Here is a 20,775-nt window from a genome sequence, read left to right as displayed (position 1 = left end):
TGAACCTGGAACTCCATCTGAATCTTTCATGCAGGTGGCAAGGGCCCAATCATGTGAGCCTCCTAGGATATATTAGGAGGATGCTGGGTCAGAAGCCAAGGTCCTGACTCAAACTAGTACTCCAATATGGGAAGCAGGCATCCCACACAGTGGCTTAATAACTGTACCACGATGCCAGCCCCAGTTTTGAGCACATTGATGGCAAAAGCAGGATCAGGAGGGAGTTGCCCTTCTAATGGCGATGCAGGTTGCTGCAGAGCAGTAAGAAGTTGAGTTTCTAGACCACACTCAGATGGGACCCACGGTCCCTTCATGATTTTGTCAGGCTTCTGGGCTCCAACAGTCAAGCAAGGAGAAGGCAAATTGGGATTGCTACAGATGTGCATGGATTAAAGTGTGGGTAAACCCTAGGATATTTGCAAAAATAACTGTTTCTTTATCTCCCAAACCAGCTTCTGCTGGGATCTCAGACAAGGCAATTTTCTACTAGCATTGTTGTTCAAAAGACAGATATGCTAATTAGATTTTTAAGCTGGTGTTACCTGAGGAAGATTAAGTGCTTTTGATGTTATTTTTAAATAGACCTTTGCCCCTATTATTATTTGGGCACTAAATCCAGACCTTCAACCAAAGGCTACTGGATACAGAAAAGCTGTATGTAACTATTTTTCACTGAAGCAGACCTTCTGCATTAGAATCAGAGCATGTTTAACCACAAAGGGACATCATTTTGTTGATTATGGGGGTTCCCAGCAAAAAATCAATACTTTTATAAGCTTAATAAAAGTTGCTTCAAAGTCCATTTTCTGCCATTGAATTCTAACAGGATTGTCCTTTCCAAAACTTTCAGGGAAACCAATTTTATCTATTTTCTTTTGCTGTCAATGCAATTGTTTTTTTGAATGTAAAATTAACCCACAAGCAAGAAGAAAATTAAAAATGAATGCAACATGACATTATACATTTTTCAAAACCCATAGAACTATATAAAGCAAAGAGTGAACTGTAATGTAACCTTTATTTAATAATAATGTGTTAATATTGGCTCACCAATTGTTACAAATATAATGCTGTAATGCAAGATGTTAATATTACAGGAAATTGTGGGGAGCAGGGCAGAGTATATTGGAATTCTCTTTACCTTCCTGCTGACCTAGAAGTGTTCCAGAAAATAATGTCTACTGGTTTAAAAGAGAAGTAAGTGCAGAGGCAGATCCCTTCTCTTACATGATGTTTAAAAATCACAGTGTTGACTCTTATTAGGAAATGTTCATTTAAAAAATTCATTCCAGTGAAGATATGATAAGCTAGTTCCCATTCCAATAGAAAGAGAAAAGGTAGTAAAAAAAACTACATTTGACAAATAATTTTGGGAGATTTAAATAGCATTTTTTTTTTTGACAGGCAGAGTGGACAGTGAGAGAGAGAGAGAGACAGAGAGAAAGGTCTTCCTTTGCCGTTGGTTCACCCTCCAATGGCCGCCGCGGCCGGCGCGCTGCGGCCGGCGCACCGCGCTGATCCGATGGCAGGAGCCAGGTGTTTCTCCTGGTCTCCCATGGGGTGCAGGGCCCAAGCACTTGGGCCATCCTCCACTGCACTCCCTGGCCACAGCAGAGAGCTGGCCTGGAAGAGGGGCAACTGGGACAGAATCTGGTGCCCTGACCGGGACTAGAACCCGGTGTGCCGGTGCCGCAAGGAGGAGGATTAGCCTAGTGAACCGTGGTGCCGGCTTAAATAGCATTCTTTACCATAGGGTCTGTTAGCCATTTAGTTTACTAAATGCAATATGGCTTTCCAGAAGGGAGATATTTCTGAAATTTTTATTTATTTATTTTATTATTTGCTGGAGAGAGAATGAGAGACACAGGAGACATAAAGAAATGGAGCCCCCCTTCTTCTGGCCTGCTCCTGAAAAGCCTGCAGTGCCCAGTTCTGGGCCAGGCTGAAGCCAGGAGCTGGGAGCTCAGCCCATGTCTCCCATGGGAGTGGCAGGGACCCATGCCCTTGAGCCATCACTGCTGCTTCCCAGGGCCCGCATTAGCTGGAAGTTGGAGTCAGGAGTAGAGCTGGATATTGAACCTAGGCACTCTAACATGCAGGTGTGTGGATGTTTTAACCAAAATCTTACCCACTAGGCCAAACACCTGCCTTTTCTGAAATGTTATGGAATAGTTTTAGAAAGGATAAGTGTTTCCCAAGTAGAACACATTTAGGGAAACGTTATGTTCTAATAGCATCATGAAAGATACATGCCTGATTCTCTGAGAAAAGGCATTCTTATCTATCTGTGAAATGATAGTAAACAATACTCAACAAGTTGACATTGATGCTGTACAGTCTCTCACATTCACCCACCAAGTTATGTTGTGTTAGATTTCACGATCTGGCTTGAGTTTGTCAAACCTTTAACTCCTCTTGCCGCCATCCTAATTCATGTGTAATGATCTACCAGGGGTGGGGAACATCTAGGCCATGGGCAATAGAAAGCCTGCAAAATCATTTAGTTTGGTTCTGCCCAGGCAACTGCAGACAGGACTTGAAATTCAATAAATCAATAGCAGGCTAATTTTTTAAAAGATTTATTTGTTGATTTGAAAGTCATGAGCTACAGAGACAGAAATGGAGAGACACATGACTAGAGCCTAAGGAGATTACTGATGCCATAAACAAGAGTGTCAAATTGTTAAGTCAACAACAGGAGTCACTGTGTACTTACTCCTCATGTGGGATCTGTCCTTAATGTGTTGTCCAATGTGAAGTAATGCTATAAGTAGTACTGAAACAGTATTTTACACTCTGTGTTTCTGTGTGGGTGCAAACTGATGAAATCTTTACTTAATATATACTGAATCGAGCCAGCGCCGCCGCTCACTAGGCTAATCCTCCACCTAGTGGCGCCGGCACACTGGGTTCTAGTCCCGGTTGGGGTGCCGGATTCTGTCCCAGTTGCCCCTCTTCCAGGCCAGCTCTCTGCTGTGGCCAGGGAGTGCAGTGGAGGATGGCCCAAGTGCTTGGGCCCTGCACCCCATGGGAGACCAGGAGAAACACCTGGCTCCTGCCTTTGGATCAGCGCGGTGCGCCGGCCGCAGCGCGCCGGCCGCGGCAGCCATTGGAGGGTGCACCAACGGCAAAAAGGAAGACCTTTCTCTCTGTCTCTCTCTCTCACTGTCCACTCTGCCTGTCAAAAAAAAAAAAAAACAAACAAACAGATAAATAAATAAACAAAAGCTGTCTCTCTCGAAAAAAAATATATACTGAATCGATCTTGTATATATAAAGATAATTGAAAATGAATCTTGATGTGAATGGAATGGGAGAGGGAGCGGGAGATGGGAGGGGTGCAAGTGGGAGGGAAGTTATGGAGAGGGGGGGAAGCCATTATAATCCATAAACTGTACTTTGGAAATTTATATTTACTAAATAAAAGTTAAAAAAAAAAGAAATGGAGAGACAAAATTCACTCCCTAGTTGGCCACAACAGCCAAAGCTGAGCCAGGCTGAAGCCAGGAGCTTCATCTGGATCTACCACGTGGGTGGAGGGGCTCAAACACTTGTACCATCTTCTGCTGCTTTTCCAGGCATATTAGCAGGGAGCTGGAATGGAAGTGGAGCAGCTGGGACTCAAACCAGTGTCCAAAGGGATGCTGACAGTGCAGGTGGTGGCTTTCCTTGCTATGCCACAATTCCAGCCAAATAACAGGCTAAATTTTCAGTTGGTGATTTTGTATGGTGCATTAATGTTATAAATATCCAAATAGCTCTTGGCAGTGAAAATGTTCTCCACTCCACAACTCCTCTTTAGTGAAGTCACTACAAAGAAATCATGATCTTTTTTTCCTTTGCAAACCTCTTTTGTTGACAGCTAGGGCCTTTTAACTCTGAGGGTCCAAATCTATTCTAGACCATGGCCAAGGGCAACAAACCTCTCCAGGATTTTGCCTTGGATTTAGAGGTTTCTTGGGATGCAAGAATGCAAGAATTTCAGTGCTAAAGCCTGGGAAGTGTTTGGCAAATCAAGCTCCCTATCTTGGAGCTCATTTTGGTAAGAGACCTTAGGAAGTTAGTTGGTTTATTACTAGCTCCATAAATGCACTTGAGACTTGGGGTCAGATATTGGGCTCTTACTTGGCCCTCTAATATCGCCGACTTGATTCCTGTATGTTGCTCTGTTCCCAAGTTCCTTGCCATTTACTGTGTGGAAAGCCAGTTTTTCAGCACCTTTATTTTCTCCAGAATCTGAATCCTGACCCTCTGATGAGAATTCCCACAGCAGAACCTAGGAATCTACTTGTTCTTGTTTATGTGACTCTCCTTTCTTCAGTAGTTTGTCTCATCTCTGAGGGTTTGCTGGGTCTCTTAAGATCTTGGTGACTGTAAATCTGGTTTTTTTATTGCTGGGTCTGTTTAGGCCTGAAAAATTACTATTCAGGTCCTTGGACCAGATTTGTGGGTTTAAGAACTCTAACTTATTGGCTCACTCAACAGTTTTCCAATTTTTTTAAAAAACAATTATTAGCAAGGACATGGAGAAATTGGAACTTTATTTTCATTTTACTTTAAAGGCAGAGAGAGAGAGGGAGAAGGAAAGAGAAAGAGAAAGAGAAGGAGAAAGAGAGAGAGAGAAAGAGAGAGAGAGAGAGAGAGAGAGAGAGAGAGAGAGAGAGAGAACAGGAGCTAGGGAGCAAGCTTGCATCCTTTGTCTCATTCCCCAAAAGCCCACTACAGCTGGGACTGAGCCAGGATGAAACCGGAGCTTGGAACTCCATCTGGATTTCCCATCTGGATGTCAGGAACTCCAGTACTTGAACTATCATGGCTGTCTTCCTGGAGTGCACATTAGTGGGAAGGCAGAATCAGAAGAGGAACTGGGATTTGAACAAGGGCACCATATAGGATGTGGGCATGTTAACTTCTTTGCCAAATGCTCACCATAGCAAGTTTTTCTTTTGAGGATGGATTTTAAAAGTGTCTTACCAGCAATTTGATTCAGACAGAGTGAAATGCACATATCTAAAGAGTTACACAACTCCTGGCACATGTGATAACTCCTGGCTCTATCAAGAGCAGAACGTTTCCATCACTATAGACATTTCCCCCAACTCTCAATACAGTCCTCAAATGCATGCCTCCATCAGGCAATCAGAGTTCTAATTTCTGTCACCACAGAAGAGTGTTTTCTGTTCTAGAACTTCATATAAGTGAATATATTAGTGTATACTCATATTTTTCACTCAAAATACTGTTTTGCGGATTTGTCTATTATTGCTGCATGTTTTAGTGGTTTGGACTGAATATGTAACATCCCAAGGTTTGTATTAATAAGGAGAACAAAAGAGATTCCTGCATCTATCTTTCTATCACAGACAATGCACATGCCATCAACTTAAGAGACTTATAGAGAGGGATACTAAATACAACTCTGTTTTTGAAAATAGGAACTTACGTTCACCAAATAATTTAAAAATCTTTCAGAAACTTTTTAAAAAAGATTTATTTAATTTATTTGAAATTCAGAGTTAGAGAGAGAGAGAGAGAGAGGTCTTCCATCTGCTGCTTAGAGAGGTCTTCCATCTGCTGCTTCACACCCCAAACGACTGCAACTGCCAGGCCAAAGCCAGGAGCTAGGAACTTCGTCTGGGTCTCCCATGTGGGTGTCGGGGTCCAAGAACTTGGGCCATCTTCTGCTACTTTCCCAGGCATATTAACAGGGAGCTGGATTGGAAGTGGAGCAGCCGGGACTTGAACTGGCACCCATATGCAATGTGGGTGTTGTAGGTGGCTGCCTAACTCAATAGGTCACAGTGTTGGCCCCTCCAGAAACCCTTATTGATAGTACTGACAGAAATCAAGTCATCTTTCTAGGTTAAATACTCGTACATTTTCACTTGAAAGCACATTAAACAGTTTGAAACAGTGAAGGTGTTTTTATACCTCAACACAAAGTTCAGATATGCAATATTGTAATAGAAATGATCTGTTTTAACATGGGTATTGCTGAACTTAATACTTTATAATATTTTATATAAAAAGTTTATTAGCTGGAAAAGGAATGATAAATCATATCTAATTATAATCAGTCACAAATATTTATTTCATCTTGTGTAAGATGAAATGCTCAGCTCCTGGTAATAGAACTTCCAGGGAAGACAGTGAGAAATAAAGATGCATAAAGTAAGATATACTCAGAAAGTTAGAGCAATGCAAAACACAGTAGAGGAAATGCCAAATGAAAGGAAGGGGACATTTTTGTTAAGAGTTTATATGGTGTGTGTAGTTACATACATGCACATTACATGGCAAACACAATAATCACCATAGGTATCTTTTCTCTCTTTTCATTAATAAAAATTTCTTTGAGATAGAGGCTTTCACACATATTGTGTTGGATTGACAGTGCCAATAGAGAAATGCATTAGGAATGTTTTGTTTTGTCCAGTAATGAATAGGAACTCCTTTACATGTTGATTTTTAAAACTAAACTGTAATGGGGCTGGCATTGTGGCACAGGGGGTCACTGCATGCAACACTGGCATCCCATGTTGGAGTGCTGTTTGAGTCCTGGCTGCTCTACTTCCAATCTAGCTTCCTGCTAATGTTCCTGAGAAAGCAGTAGAAGATGGCCCTAGTACTTAGGCCCCCTGCTACCCATGTGGGAGACCAAGATGGAGTGTCTGACTCCTGGATTTGGCCTTGCCCAGACATAAATGACAATTTTAATAATGTAACTATTACTGAAATGAGTAGTTTGAGAATGATAAAATCTACCTCCAAATCTACCAAGGTTGCTATGTATCTCTGTGTAATTAATGTTATCAAGAATCAATATCTACTGGATGGAAAGGGTTGATTTTAACCTGTTCCTCGTTGCCCTTCTTGTTCTTTTGCTGAGTAGTGGTCTATCACAGACAACACACATGTGTGAATAGGCCATAATTTGCTTCTCTATTTTTTTTTATATACTCTGGGTTGTTTATTACAAATAAAGCTGACAGAAACATTTATGTACAACTTTTTTTGGTGCATTTATATTTCTCTTAGGTAAAATTTATGAATAGAATTGTTGAGTCATACTGGAGGTATATGTTTATCGTTATAAAAACTGACAAGCCATTTCCCCACATAATGAATGAGAGTTCTGATTTTTCCTTATCCCTGCCAATATTTGGTGGCATTAGTCTTTTTAATTTAAGCCATTTGTGTGTGTGTGTGTGTGTGTGTGTGTGTATGAAATGATATTTCATTGTGGTTTTCATTTGCATTTGTTTCTTGAATAATGCTGTTGAATACTTCTTCATGTGCTTATTGGTCACTTATAAATCTTCCTTTGTCAAATGCCTGCTCAAATTGTTTTTTATTGAATTGAGATTTTTAAAATCATCTAAATCTGTGAGTCTCAATAATATTTTCAGATGTATATAAAGAATATTTCCTTCTAGTCTGTGGCTTATCTATTTTCTTTTTTTTTGACAGGCAGAGTGGACAGTGAGAGAGAGAGACAGAGAGAAAGATCTATCTATTTTCTTAATGATGATTTTGGATAAGTGGAAGTTTTTAATTTTGGTGAAATCTATTTGTATTTTCTATTATGGTGAGTACTTTCTGTGTCTTCAGAAATTTTGCTTACTTCAAGATACGAAAGCTATCCTTTCTTCCAAAAGATATTTTATTAGCTTTTTAGCTTTTAGCTTTTATATTAGGTATACAATTCATCTTGAATTAATATTTATGTTTACAATGAGAGAAGAGTTGAAGTTTATTTTCCACATTAATATTAAATTATTGGGAATTGACTTTTTATATCTAAACCTAAACTACAATAATTTAAAAACTAGAATGCCAAATGCCAGTTACTTTGGATAATGAAATTGGCCATCAATCCATGTTTTTGCCAGAAGCAGTCTTCTTGTAGAGGTAGGCTAATTGTGAAGACTAAAGGTAATCAACTTTTTTGAATTTGAAATTAGAGCAAAGAGACATCAAAAAACTTGTCCAATGGACTAAAATGACAGAAAGCTCACCATATATATATATATATATATATGTATATATATATTTGTAATTTTCTTCCTGAACAAAACAGCAGTAACAATAACAAAAACACTAAAAACTTTTGTGGTCCCATGCAGTTTATGATGTACTTCACTGTCCACAATTACTACCAAGTTTATGTGTTGACTGTTATGATTTTTCCATTAACATATGGAGAAAGCCCCTGACTCATATAAGTAGGATAGCTCTAAAACCATTTGGATTTGTGTAAACCCAGCCCTAGGACTGGATTGCAATAGTTAGAAACCCACCCCAAAGGTGTTTAAGTGAACAAAGAATTGCATCATATCATGTAATTTGAGAAATCCAAGGGCTGGAGTTGGTTTCAGCAAATTACATAGTGAAAATTTTCCTTATGTACAACAAGATTTTAAAAAATTTGATGAACTTAATTTTTTTTTTTTTTAGTAAAACTAGTGGACTGTTCTTGTTGCAAGAAACTATTTATAGATATAAAATTCTCTGGAGACTTAAAATACCCTTGTAATATTCAAAAACAAAGCAAATTACTTAAATAAAATTTGAGATATTTGCAGCAAATAGTAATAATGTTATTTGTACCAGTTTTCCAGGGAATTATCTGCAATTAAAAAAAAATCTTGATTTGTTAAATAATCAGTATTTTCTTTCTACACTCAAATTGCAAGCTCAGCATTAGTCTGGTGAGTTTGGTTTAGTGGTTGTTTATCAGGATTTTTAGGAAAACAGCAAACAGGGAAGGGGAAGAGTGCGGTGCAAACGACCCTGGGGTCCAGGCAAGACTAGTGCTCCCTTCTCCCCCGACGTGATTGTGCATCTAGCTTGTTTTGATATTTGGAGGTACTGCATGGGTCTTCCTGCTGTTTACAAAAAGCTCCAGAGAGGTGAAAAGCAGAGGTTGCCTGCATTTGAATATTTTTTTCCGTCTGCGAATTTGCGAATTTGTTCCTCAGTCAGGGCTGCAGGGCAAAGGGACAGAGCTGCGCCGAGGAAATTGTTTTTCTGTGTTGTGCAGAAGGCTCCCGGATGGAGTTGCAGATTCCGGCTTCCAAGGCACCCCGTTCTTTTACATTTTGCCCGGTCCTCATTTCAGCAGAAAACGCTGGAGCTTGTAGCCGCACATAGACTTTTTCCTCTCTCTCTTCCCCCCTTGTACCCCTCCCTAGACCTCTCTGGGCTTTGACGTCATGTGTGCTCCTTTCGGTTGCCATAGAAACCCCATTCCCCAAGCCCTCTGTCCGTCTCCTCTGGTAGGTTCCACAATGGTACCGGCAGCATCACGCTGCACAATGGTTTCCAGGCAGTGAAAGAGGGTGATTCAGCAAGCCACTCGTCCTCGTCGTCATCTTTTTTTTTCCTTTTCTTTTCTAAACCTCCCCTTCTCTTTTTATTTTTATGGGGGTGGGTGGTGCTTATTACATGCTTACCTTTTTCTTTTCTTTTTTCATTTTTACAAATTTCTTTTTTTCGCCTCACCCCTCAATTTCTAGGGGTGTGAGTGAGTTTAAGATTGGGCTTTCTTGGAAATCACCTGTCCATCATTAATTTTAAACCATTTGCCCACCTCTAAGGAATCTCCTCCTTGTCACAGTTCGGAATGTGGTTAATGAGAAGCAAGTAGGGAGGATTTCTGGGGCAAAGACTGCCGGATCAGGACCCTAGTTCTCAGGCACGGAATGGTAGGTGTCTATTTGCTCATTCTCGGCTCCGACCTGGGTTTGGAGGGTGGGGTGATTGCTCCTGGTGGGGTGGGAGGGGGAGTTGAAGTGGGGAGGTGGGCAGGGAGATGGGGTGGGAAGCAGGTGAATCAAGCGAACTCTCCAAGGCCAGAAACCACCAGCATTTTCCTCTGTGCCGCACACCTCTTCCTAGACCCGGGCGTGTTGAAGCCTTGCTGTTTGGAGTGAGGGGTGACAGAAGGTGGGAGGGAGCATTCTTATTGTGACCAGGGGACTTTAGACCAATGCACAGCTATAGAAGGGAAGATCTTGAGGAGCAAATACATTGGGGGGTGGAGGAGGAGGAGGAGGAGAAGAGAGAAAACAGCTGTGCTTGTCAGAAGTGCTGACCTCAGTACCATTTCTGAGAATTGCTATGGGTTCCATAAAACATTAAAAAAAAATCATGTCTTTTAGTACGCATTTATGTTTACTCCCTGAGAGGTATAACTTAAATAAATATTTGGAATTATGTTTAAGTAAGGGATGGTAATTATATGTATTTTAGGTGCAAAAGCAATGGCACTACTCTTGCAGAGCAACTCCAGGTTAAATCTGGGATGGGAAGAGGAGCACAGAACAGGGGTCAGGCTAGAGATAAGACGAATCATTGACACTGCAGTCACATAGGTAAGGGGTCACTTTAAGAAAGTGATCTCCTAGTCACACCAGGCAGATTTCTTCTTCATTGTTTTTTAATGGCAAGATTCCCAGGTATTCTATACTGGGATACTGTGTCCCCTAGAAATGTCAGAGCTATTTTGGAAAAAAAAATACAGGTGTATCATAGTCAGTGAGCATGTCAGTTTATCAGAATATTGGTATTTGTGCCTTCAGGAAAATAAATGTGATATATTGGAAAATCTTCAACTAAGTCAGATTATATAGATAGTCCAAGAAAATTATATATATATATATACATATATATTTATCCTTTTTCCTTTGAATCTGAAGACAGAGTCTCTGTTTTTACATCCTTAAACAAATAACTTCCCAAGGTACGGCAGTTGCAGCCACAGGAAAAGAATGGCTTGTCCCATGGCAGTAGGCTCTGGAGCTGTCACAGGGCTGTTTACATGGGCAGCCTTTGCTGCAGAGCCTGGCAATGTCTATACAGCAGCCCTGTCTGCTTCTGGTGTGTTGATGGTAACTTTCACGAGCTGACGGGAAAGAGGCAGGCTAAGTCATATGGGACAGGCCACCGCTGAGACACAAGGAAAATGGGTGTTGGTACACCAGGCATTGCCAGCCCAAGGTCCAGTTTCTCCCTGCCAGCTGCTGGACCATGGAATATCCCACAGAATGCTGACCAATGGCCTAAAATGGTTGCAGTGGTGACCATTTCGCCCAGGGAGTCTTCTGTAAATTTTCTGCTTTAGGTAAGCATGCATGTTGTGAGTATAGGTAGCAGGGCTCCTGAGTGAGCTCACAGGCTTCTGACCCCTGGGTCTTAGGACTGGACAGTTTGAATGGAGCAATTCTGCTGCCCCTCGTATGTACTCCCTTCTTTACCTTGAGCTTATTCTCAGAATGGACAGAAAGTCTTGGGTTATCTTCTTTGATCACATGGTGCAAACGGGATTTTTGCTCCCCCACAATGAAACTAGAAAATCAGATGACAAAGGTGGCATGACCTTAATTATTAGCCTTCCTGTTTCCTCATTTACATATCCTTCCCTCCTGCTGGTGCAAATTAAAGTATCTTTGAGGGGCTTCCTGTTCTTACAAAATCTTCACAGTTTCAGTACAAAGATTCTTGGTGATGAGGCGATAAGAAATGAGATGCAGAGTGGAGACATCAGCTGCCTCCAGCTTCCTGCCTGCTCCCCCCAAGAGCAGCATCTGCTGCTGGGAGGAGTGTGTTTGCCTCACTGGAAGGGGATGTTTATGAGCAGATCCCAGAGGGACTGAGTGTGGTTTTTGCTGTCATTGTCTGGTACGTCTGTAGCTATCAGTATTTAAAGGTTTCATAGTACGTGGTCCATATTTTTCAAGGTTAGAGTGAATCAGGAGTGTGTGGGTGCAATAGCATATAAGTATTTAAAATTTACAGGACATTTCATGGGATTTCCCTTGTTAGTGTATCCTTCAGGAATATCATATGTAAAAGGAATTTCTTTAGATAATATGAAAGAGCTCCCCATGTTTAAAGGCACACATATATTTTTAAAGTTTTATCGTGGTTTCATGTCAGTGAATCTATTTCTTAGGCTGTAAGCTTAGTTACAAAATCTTCCCATGTCAATGATGAGGAAGACCAACTGGGAGTTTTCTCGTCTGCTAATGTCCTCATTCTTGTCTGTTAATGTCTTTTCTGTTAACCAATGGCTTCCCTTCTTGCTCTAGTTCTGGCCTCAGGTCACACTGGCAGCTAAAGGACTTTGCTGGTGGGTTAGAATTGAATGATTGCTTGGTTGCTTATCAGAATAATAAAAATCAAAGTGAAAGAGACTTCCTGCAATTAGAATAATAGGCAAATACATGGGTGATTTAAATCTTTTCCTCATTGACAGTTCAGTTTCCTTTTGCAATCTCTTTTTGAGCTTTTGGTTGGGCACTGCAACAATCGTGCAAAAAAGAGTCACAGAAGTGTCCAGTAACAGCAAGAATGAGTACAAGGCTGTATTTACTGCAGGCTTGCTGAGTGCCGCCTTCCTACCACACACACATCTATTATGCATGCACCTTCTTATGAGGATCAAGGACTTGGGGAAAAACTTGGGCCTCAGACTGCTGGGGGAGATGCAGGAAAGGCAGAAGAGATTCATCTGTTTCTTTAGCACATTGGATATATTTGTTGCATTACATAAGTCTGAGATGAGACACTGTGCTACTGATTCAGATAAAAGATCATGCTGCAGTTTGATTGTTTGGAAGAGAAAACATGATTTATGATTGGTGCCCAGGTTCCAGAGATTGACCTACGTGTACGTGTTTTCCTAGTGAAGTTGTAAAGATTTGACTCCAGACTTTTGGGTCTGAATCCATTTTATCCTTATGAGCAAATCTAGACAAAGAAGGGGAAAATGAAAATACCTTTATGTTTTGGTTACCAGTTTTTTTTTTTTAATTTTCCTCTGTATTTAATGGAGAGAATCTTCATTTCTCATTGTGAATCTTGTTAGAAATGCCAAGCAATGGCATCAGGTAATAATGAAAATCCCTAAGTAGAGAGAAACATTATAGGTTTGAAAAGTAGACCTCAAACTCATGCCCATTTTTGGTAAAGGATTTTCTAGTTCAACAGATGTTGTGGATCCACAATATGCCACTATGGCCTCCTTCACTGTTATCTGTGACTCTGATACATGAAGCTCACAGGCTTATAGAAATAGTACTTCTAGGAATGGAAATTCAAGTTTAGAGTAGAAGAAAAAACACTTAAGTCTGCTTGGAAGCATTCCTAACCACAGCCACTCTGAAACCCTGCAGGTTTAAGGCAATGCTCCCTTTCAGGACAATGAGGCATTTGCTGAATGATTTTTACAGTTACAAGTGATATTTCTCTATTTCTCTTGCTTTTTTTTGTATAATAGGAAGAATCAAAACCAAAGCAAAAACAGCATTAGCTTAATAGTGCTAGGAATTCACCTTAGTGACTTGACTTCTTAGAAGCCAAGCTGACTCCTGGCTTGTGGATGTTAACCAGACTGAATGTTCTAGATGCTTCCTGAGAATGACTTTCGTAAAGCAAATTGGAAATAAGATTTGAAAACACTGATGGTGAATAGAGATCTTAGGCCTATTTATTTGGAAATGTGTTTCCGGTGTCTATAGAACAAAGCTTCATGTCAGCAGTTACCATGTAGTACAGTAATCACCTGTTCCCATGTTACTTGTGTTCTCTACGAAATTGCTATCTCTGGCAGGGACTAATGTTGTCTGTTGGCACATAGTAGGGGCAAAATAAAGTCTCATTGAATGAATGTCACCCTTGTACAGAGTTCTCTGCTAAGTTCTATGAGTAGAAGAGATTGAGAAGCTAGAACAGGCCGGCGCTGCGGCTCAATAGTCTAATCCTCCACCTGCGGCGCTGGCACCCTGGGTTCTAGTCCCGGTCAGGGCACCGGATTCTGTCCCGGTTGCCCCTCTTCCAGTCCAGCTCTCTGCTGTGGCCCGGGAGTGCGGTGGAGGGAGACCAGGAGAAGCACCTGGCTCCTGCACCAGCTGTGGCGGCCATTGGAGGGTGAACCAATGGCAAAAGGAAGACCTTTCTCTCTCTCTCACTGTCCACTCTGCCTGTCCAAAAAAAAAAAAAAAAAAAAAAAAAAAAAAAAAAAGAGAGAGAGAGAAGCTAGAACAAAGTTTCTGCCTTATGTAGCTTAGAGACATGTGGGGACATGAGGTTACATAACAGTAAAGATGGCATATGGTCAAAGGCCCATATGAGTGAGTGATTTGACAATAGATGAAATACAAATTCAGAGGGCAAATTTATCTCCTCTGAAATGGTGGCAAGTGGGAATGGAGGCCATACTGGGGGTAGAGATTGGGGTTGGAGAGGGTGGTGGGATGGGTATTACAAAGGAGTGTTTGTGAGCATCTGGCCAGGAAAGATATTCTTACTGAGAGCAGAGAGGAGGCTGATTTTGAGGATGGTGCCCATACTTTTCAAACTAGAAATCAAAACCTTACATTTTGACAATGGGTGGAACCTTGGAAACTGGTACAGTTATGGAAAATCTGGTCCACTCTAATATTGGGAAGTAAAGTGCAATAAGATTGAAAAAGTAGGTGTGTAACTAGGTCATATTATGACAGAACATAACTACAGGTCTCGTTCTAACTTCAGATCAACTTCAGTTTATTTTATACATATCAGAGGTTTATAAATTTCTCTCTTCCTTTTATTGCTAAAAATATAACCCATTGTTCCATTGAAATCTTATATGAAAAGGAGGATATGCAGACAGCTGTAATAGTGGAGCTGCCTCAGTTGAGGCTGCTAGTGAGGCTTACATTACAAAATCAAATCCATGTCTATCACAAAAACAAATATGCCTATCAATCCAAATAACAGTTACTAATTAGGCATATGTACAGACTTTAAACTGCCCACATAATCTGGTATTGGTAGCACCAAAATATTTGTGCTTGTGGTAAATTCTGAACTGAGTTATACACCCTGAGATGCTTCATTTCTTCTCTTTGTACCCTGCCACCTGGGAACCAATTGTCTTTGATGTCAGTCTTGTTTTTTCAAAGTGCAAGTGCAATTCTCATTTAAATCTTAAAATAAAACCCATCTGTGTTCTTGCTTTGATTTTAGGCTAGTGTGAGAAATACCAACAGCAGGACCATCTCAGATCTTCGTTATGGCAATGTATGCAAGAAGCTGTTGAATTAGACCCAGTTCCTATCGATGAGAAACCTTACAAGCAGTGGTGAGTTATGAGTTTAAAAACGATCCTTAGCATGAAACCAGTGAGCTGCATAGCCAATTGAGATATTGCATATTTAACATTTGGATCAGAAAAGATACTGCTCCAAATAATGTCAACTAAAAAAGAGAAAATCAATGGGAAAGAATGAAAGAATGTTTAATTGATGATGTGGTACTAATGATAACACCTATAGCAGTACAAGGTCTTGAGATGAACCATGATATGGCCCCTGTGGATGACAATATCAGTCTATGTAAGATGGCTACAATTAATAATTTCATATGGCAGAGTAACAGTTGGATACATTATTTTTAAGCAGATTTTCCTATTTGCAGCATAATACTATTTTATTGATTAATCTTTTAACAGAAAATATGGTTCTGAGCTATATTATGATGATAAATTTCTTTCAGAAATACTTGCATAGACACACACACATACACATACACATGCACTTAATATTTAGGGTTTCAGAAATAAAGGAAGAAAATCACATCACAGTTTCATAAAGCTAAGTTTGTGAGCATTTTAGCTTATAAATTCTTTTGTTCAATACAAAATATTAAAATCCAATTCAGTTGCTCTGTCTAGTTGATAAAACTTTTATAACTTACTATTTTATATAAATAGGAGAACACACAGCTAAAATATCTTTTTAAATCAAATGCTTGATGCTTCTTAGTCACCAAAGTCAATAGTCAATAGACTCCAGCAGCGATGAATGAGTTATAATCTGTCAAATAGCGTTTTTGAGAAGTAGAGTATGACAATAGTGCTTGTAAGACTCCAAAAGAAGCTCTTTTGAGCTAGTGATCAGTGTCTACTGGTTTATGGAATTCTGTAATAGGTAGGCTGCTCTGTGAGTTAGTGCATGGCTTATAACTGCAAAGTCTTGATGACATCCATTGTATAGTTTCACAACACGATTTTTTATAGTGGCCTGTGATTATATTGAGAAAGCTGATCTAATAGTCTTCACTGTACTGTGCTTAATCAACACTTATTCAATGAGTGTTGGTTACAAAGAAGGAATCATGTATAATTATCAATAATCAACCATTTTTGAACTAAAATAAGGGTCATCTTACATGGGCTGAACCTCATTTGTGGAGTTACATGTTACTCCTAGTGACGTAGAACACATTTATTGTGCTGTCCTCATTGTAATCTTGTATTCATTAAGTAAACATTTATTAAGAATCTGTGATGTAGATATTATGCTCAGTTTTAGGGATAGTTGAAAGACAGTTCTTGCTTTAAAGGAAATTTCAGTCTCATGAGTGTGAGATTTATAATAAAATGTGCTATTAATGGGATAGGAATATTCTAAATAATGTGGTACTTGTAATTTACTGTCACAGAGGTAGGTAGATACAGGATGCCAAAGGAAGTGCAACACACAATCTAGTACAGATGTGGAGGGGATAAGTCCAGGAAGGCTTCTCAGAGGAAGTGCTTTTTTTAAAAAAAATTATTTGAGATAGGGACAAGAGGAAAGTGAACATGCACAGCTAGAACTTGAACCCAGGTACTTTGATAGGGGATCTGGAAATCTTAACTGGCATATAAACTACTAGGCCAAGCACCCATCTTAGAAGTGACATTTTGCTAGCGCCTCAGCTCACTAGGCTAATCCTCTGCCTACGGCACCAGCACCCTGGGTTCTAGTCCCAGTTGGGGCACCGGATTCTGTCCTGGTTACTCCTCTTCCAGTCCAGCTCTCTGCTGTGGCCCGGAAAGGCAGTGGAGGATGGCCCAGGTCCTTGGGCCCTGCACCTGCATGGGAGACCAGGAGGAAGCACCTGGCTCCTGGCTTCAGATCGGCGCAATACGCCGGCTGTAGCGGGTACTTTGGGGGTGAACCAACAGAAAAAGGAAGACCTTTCTCTCTTGTCTCTCTCTCTCGCTGTCTAACTCTGCCTGTCCAAAAAAAAAAAAAGTGATATTTTAGTGGATTATTAAACATGTTAAGAACTTAGCTTGAGGAATTGAGGAATTAATGCACAGTACCAAATTATGTGTGGGACACTCAGTATCAGCTACTGTGCTAGGGCATAAATTATAGTGGCAGGGTACAACGGAGACAAATCATGAGAGGCTTCTTTGATAAGGCTACGGAGTTTGAATATTATTCCAGAGTGAAGTTCTTTTAAAAGATTTTATTTATTTATTTTTATTATTATGATTTTTTTACTTTTCTTTTTTTTCAACTTTTATTTAATAAATATAAATTTCCAAAAAACAACTTTTGGATTATAGTGGCTCTTCCCCCCATAACCTCCCTCCCACCTGCAACCATCCCATCTCCCACTCCCGCTCCTATTCCATTCTTCATCAAGATTCATTTTAAATTATCTTTGTATACAGAAGATCAATTTAGTATATACTAAGTAAGGATTTCAACAGACTGCACCCACACAGACACACAAAGTATAGAGTACTATTTGGGTAGTAGTTTTAGCATTAATTCGCATAGTACAACACATTAAGGACATAGATCCTACATGAGGGGTAGGTGCACAGTGACTCCTGTTGTTGATTTAACAATTGACACTCTTATTTATGGTTCTAGTAATCACCCAAGAGTCTTGTCATAAGCTGCCAAGGCTATGGAAGCCTCTTGAATTCACAACTCCAATCTTATTTAGTAAGGCCATAGTCAAAGTGGAAGTTCTCTCCTCCCTTCAGAGAAAGGTACCTCCTTCTTTGATGGCCCATTCTTTCTGCCGGGATCTCACTCACAGAGATATTTCATTTAGGTCATTTTTTTGCCACAGTGTCTTGGCTTTCCATGCCTGTGAAACTCTCATGGTCTTTTTAGCCAGATCTGAATGCCTTCAGGGCTGATTCTGAGACCAGAGTGCTGTTTAAGGTGTTTGCCATTTCATGAGTCTGCTCTGTATCCCACTTCCCATGTAGGATCATTCTCTCCTTTTTAATTCTAACTAGACCAGCACTGTGGCCTAGTGAGCTAAGTCTGCTCCACCTGTGGTGCCAGCCTCTCATATGGGTGCCAGTTCGGTTCATGTCCTGGCTGCTCCTCTGTGATGGCCTGGGAAAGCAGTAGAAGATGACCCAAGTGCTTGGGCCCCTGCATCCATGTGGGAGAACCGGAAGAAGCCCCTGGCTCCTGGCTTCAGATTGGCCCAGCTCCGGCTGTTGTGGCCATTTCAGGAGTGAATCAGAGGATAGGAGACCTTTGTCTTTGTCTCTCCCTCGATCTGTAACTATCTCTCAAATGAATAATAAAAAAGTCTTTAAAAAAAGATTTTAAATAGGAGAATCACATGATCAACTTATTTTCTAGATGTGAAATAATGTCAGACACATTAGAGTATATAAAGCTTGTACAAGTTAAAAAATAATTATAAGTCAAACATCATGTAACTACCACTGATATTAAGGAAAAGGCCCCCAGCAAACTCCTTGTGTGTCCATTTCATTTCTCATGCATTTTCTTCCTCACTGAAGGCAACCACTAACTGCTATCCTGCCTTTGTTAGGTTACTCCTTGCTTTTCTCTGTAAGCTTTCCATCTATATGTGTTTCTCAATACTATAACTCTTACTTTTAGTCTATGCTTCAATTCTATGTATTTGTAATTGCCATCTTCATATTCTTTTTGCATGAGTATTTGCTAAATACTTTGAGCTTCTTCTTTATTCATGCATGTGTTAGTCATGTAAATTATTGTATAATATTTTTTCTATGAATATACCAAAATACCTTAACTATTGGTGAGCATTTGGCTTGTTTCTATATTGTTTACCTAATATAAGTATATGCATAAAACATCAGTTTTATGCTTATATATATTATTGCTCCTAGACTCAATAACATATGTGCAAGAACTTCTCTAGGATATCAGGGAAGGAACTGCTAAGTCTCGGATATGCACACCTTTCATTTTATTAAGTAATTCCGAAGTCTTGTTCCCAGTTGGTTGTATCATTTTGCACTCCCAGCAGCAGTATCTGAAAACTCTACATCCCCATCAGCACTTGAATATATAATTATACTCATAGAAGTATTAATTTGCATTTTGCTGATAACTAATGAAAAATCTTTTCTCATTTTTTAGTTGGCCTTTTAATTTTCCTTAGTGGTACTGAGAGATCTTTCATAATATAACTCTTTTACTCTGTCACTGTCATTTATACCCTATCTTTTGTGAAGTACTGACTCAACTCTTTTTGATATGTGTCTTTCAAAATATTAAGTAATCTGTGTTGAGGTCTTACCATGTGATAGGCACTATGCTAAACAATTTAGAAACATTTAATCTTCATATAATTCCTATGGTTTACAGATAAGGAAAATTAGAGAGGTTAAATAACTTACTGGCAGTCATACAGTTAAGAAATAGTCAACTTAGCATGCAAGCCTAGGTCTTTCTGACTCCAGAATTCTTCAATTTCTCAGAGAGTGTTTGGAAGAGGATTAGATTGAGCCAGAGAGAACACTGGAGGTGCTATTGCAGGGATACAGTTAAAAGGTAATAAGGACATAAATCAAAGAATTGCCAGTAGGCAATACATATCAAACAACTGAACTTGGTAATGAATGTGCTGTGTGAGGAAGAGGGAGGATTTAATAAATCTCAAGTTTAATACCTGTTGGCTAGGTAGATTCAATGTTTTTCACACAATGTATATTTTATAGTTTAGGTGTTGTGTTAGATCCTAAAAATATACTTTATGATTCTATGATTTAATAGGAGATGAATTTACCTCATAGGTTCATAAATTTTAGGGTTTAAAGAAAGCACAGTGCTTATTTAGGTCAATTCCTCGCTTATTTTTTTAAGATGAGGACTCAGTTACTAAAAGATGATAAATGGCTTTTTCAAGATCACATGCACTAAGTGTCAGGTTAAGAATAGACATCAGGCCTTCAAAAATGCTAAGAAATAATGGCCTGATTTTCAAATTAATAAGTGAAAATACAGTCAACTTCTTTTATTTCCTCAACATTTCTCAAGTCAGTCCTCTTTGACCCTAATCTATTTTTACTATTTTTCTTCTTGTCCATGATTTCTTAATCTATTTTTCTTCTTGTCCTTGATTGTGCCAGTGAAGCCAGATTCTTTGTTTTGTAGTTGTTACCTGCTTGGAGGTTCTTTAAGGTACTCTACTGTCCATCAGATAGTTTGTGTTCCACTTAAATTGTACCATACACTCATCCACTCCCATTTTAGATTCATGATGTGTTCAGTTACCTGAGTATGCCAGTTTGCTTTAAATTCATCACACACACACACAAACACACACACACACACACACACACACACTCAGGTGTTTCTTACCCCTGATTTACTTCATACTGTAGAATTCACCTGTATTTACCCTGTCCATCCGTTACAGATGGTCCTTGACATATGATGTTCAACTTGGGCCTTTTTGACTTTACTATTGTAGAGTGCAAAAAATGATACACTTCCAGTAGAGATCATACTTTGAATTTTGAGTCTTGATCTTTTTCTGGGCTGGCTGTATAGTGTAAAAATAGTCTTGTGATGTTAGCCAGAAGTGGGGAGCCATGGCTCCCAGTCAGCCACGTGAGCCATTCAACACTTTATTATGAAGTAGGCTTTGTGTTAGAGGGTTTTCGCACAACTGGGGGCCAATGTAAATGTTCTGGCCATA

The 20,775-nt window shown here is 39.7% G+C and overlaps 1 protein-coding gene across 5 annotated transcripts in view; it reads left to right on the top strand.

The window, feature by feature from the left end:
* Positions 1 to 9,267: 9,267 nt before the first annotated feature.
* The window catches only part of MAPK10 (mitogen-activated protein kinase 10), a 324,977-nt gene continuing 313,469 nt past the window's right edge, over positions 9,268 to 20,775 (top strand). For 2 of the 5 annotated variants that reach the window (XM_051819603.2, XM_051819602.2), the window contains exons 1-2: positions 9,268 to 9,707; positions 15,016 to 15,130. The gene's annotated coding sequence lies outside the window, so the exon portion shown is untranslated. The remainder of the gene's footprint in view (positions 9,708 to 15,015; positions 15,131 to 20,775) is intronic. The other 3 variants (XM_017347438.3, XM_051819606.2, XM_051819604.2) reach the window with 2 other exon arrangements.

This window comes from Oryctolagus cuniculus, chromosome 8, assembly GCF_964237555.1.
Source record: "Oryctolagus cuniculus chromosome 8, mOryCun1.1, whole genome shotgun sequence".
Lineage (NCBI taxonomy): Eukaryota > Metazoa > Chordata > Mammalia > Lagomorpha > Leporidae > Oryctolagus > Oryctolagus cuniculus.
The sequence above is the reverse complement of the archived record's forward strand: the minus strand, read 5'-3'. Positions and strand labels throughout refer to the sequence as shown.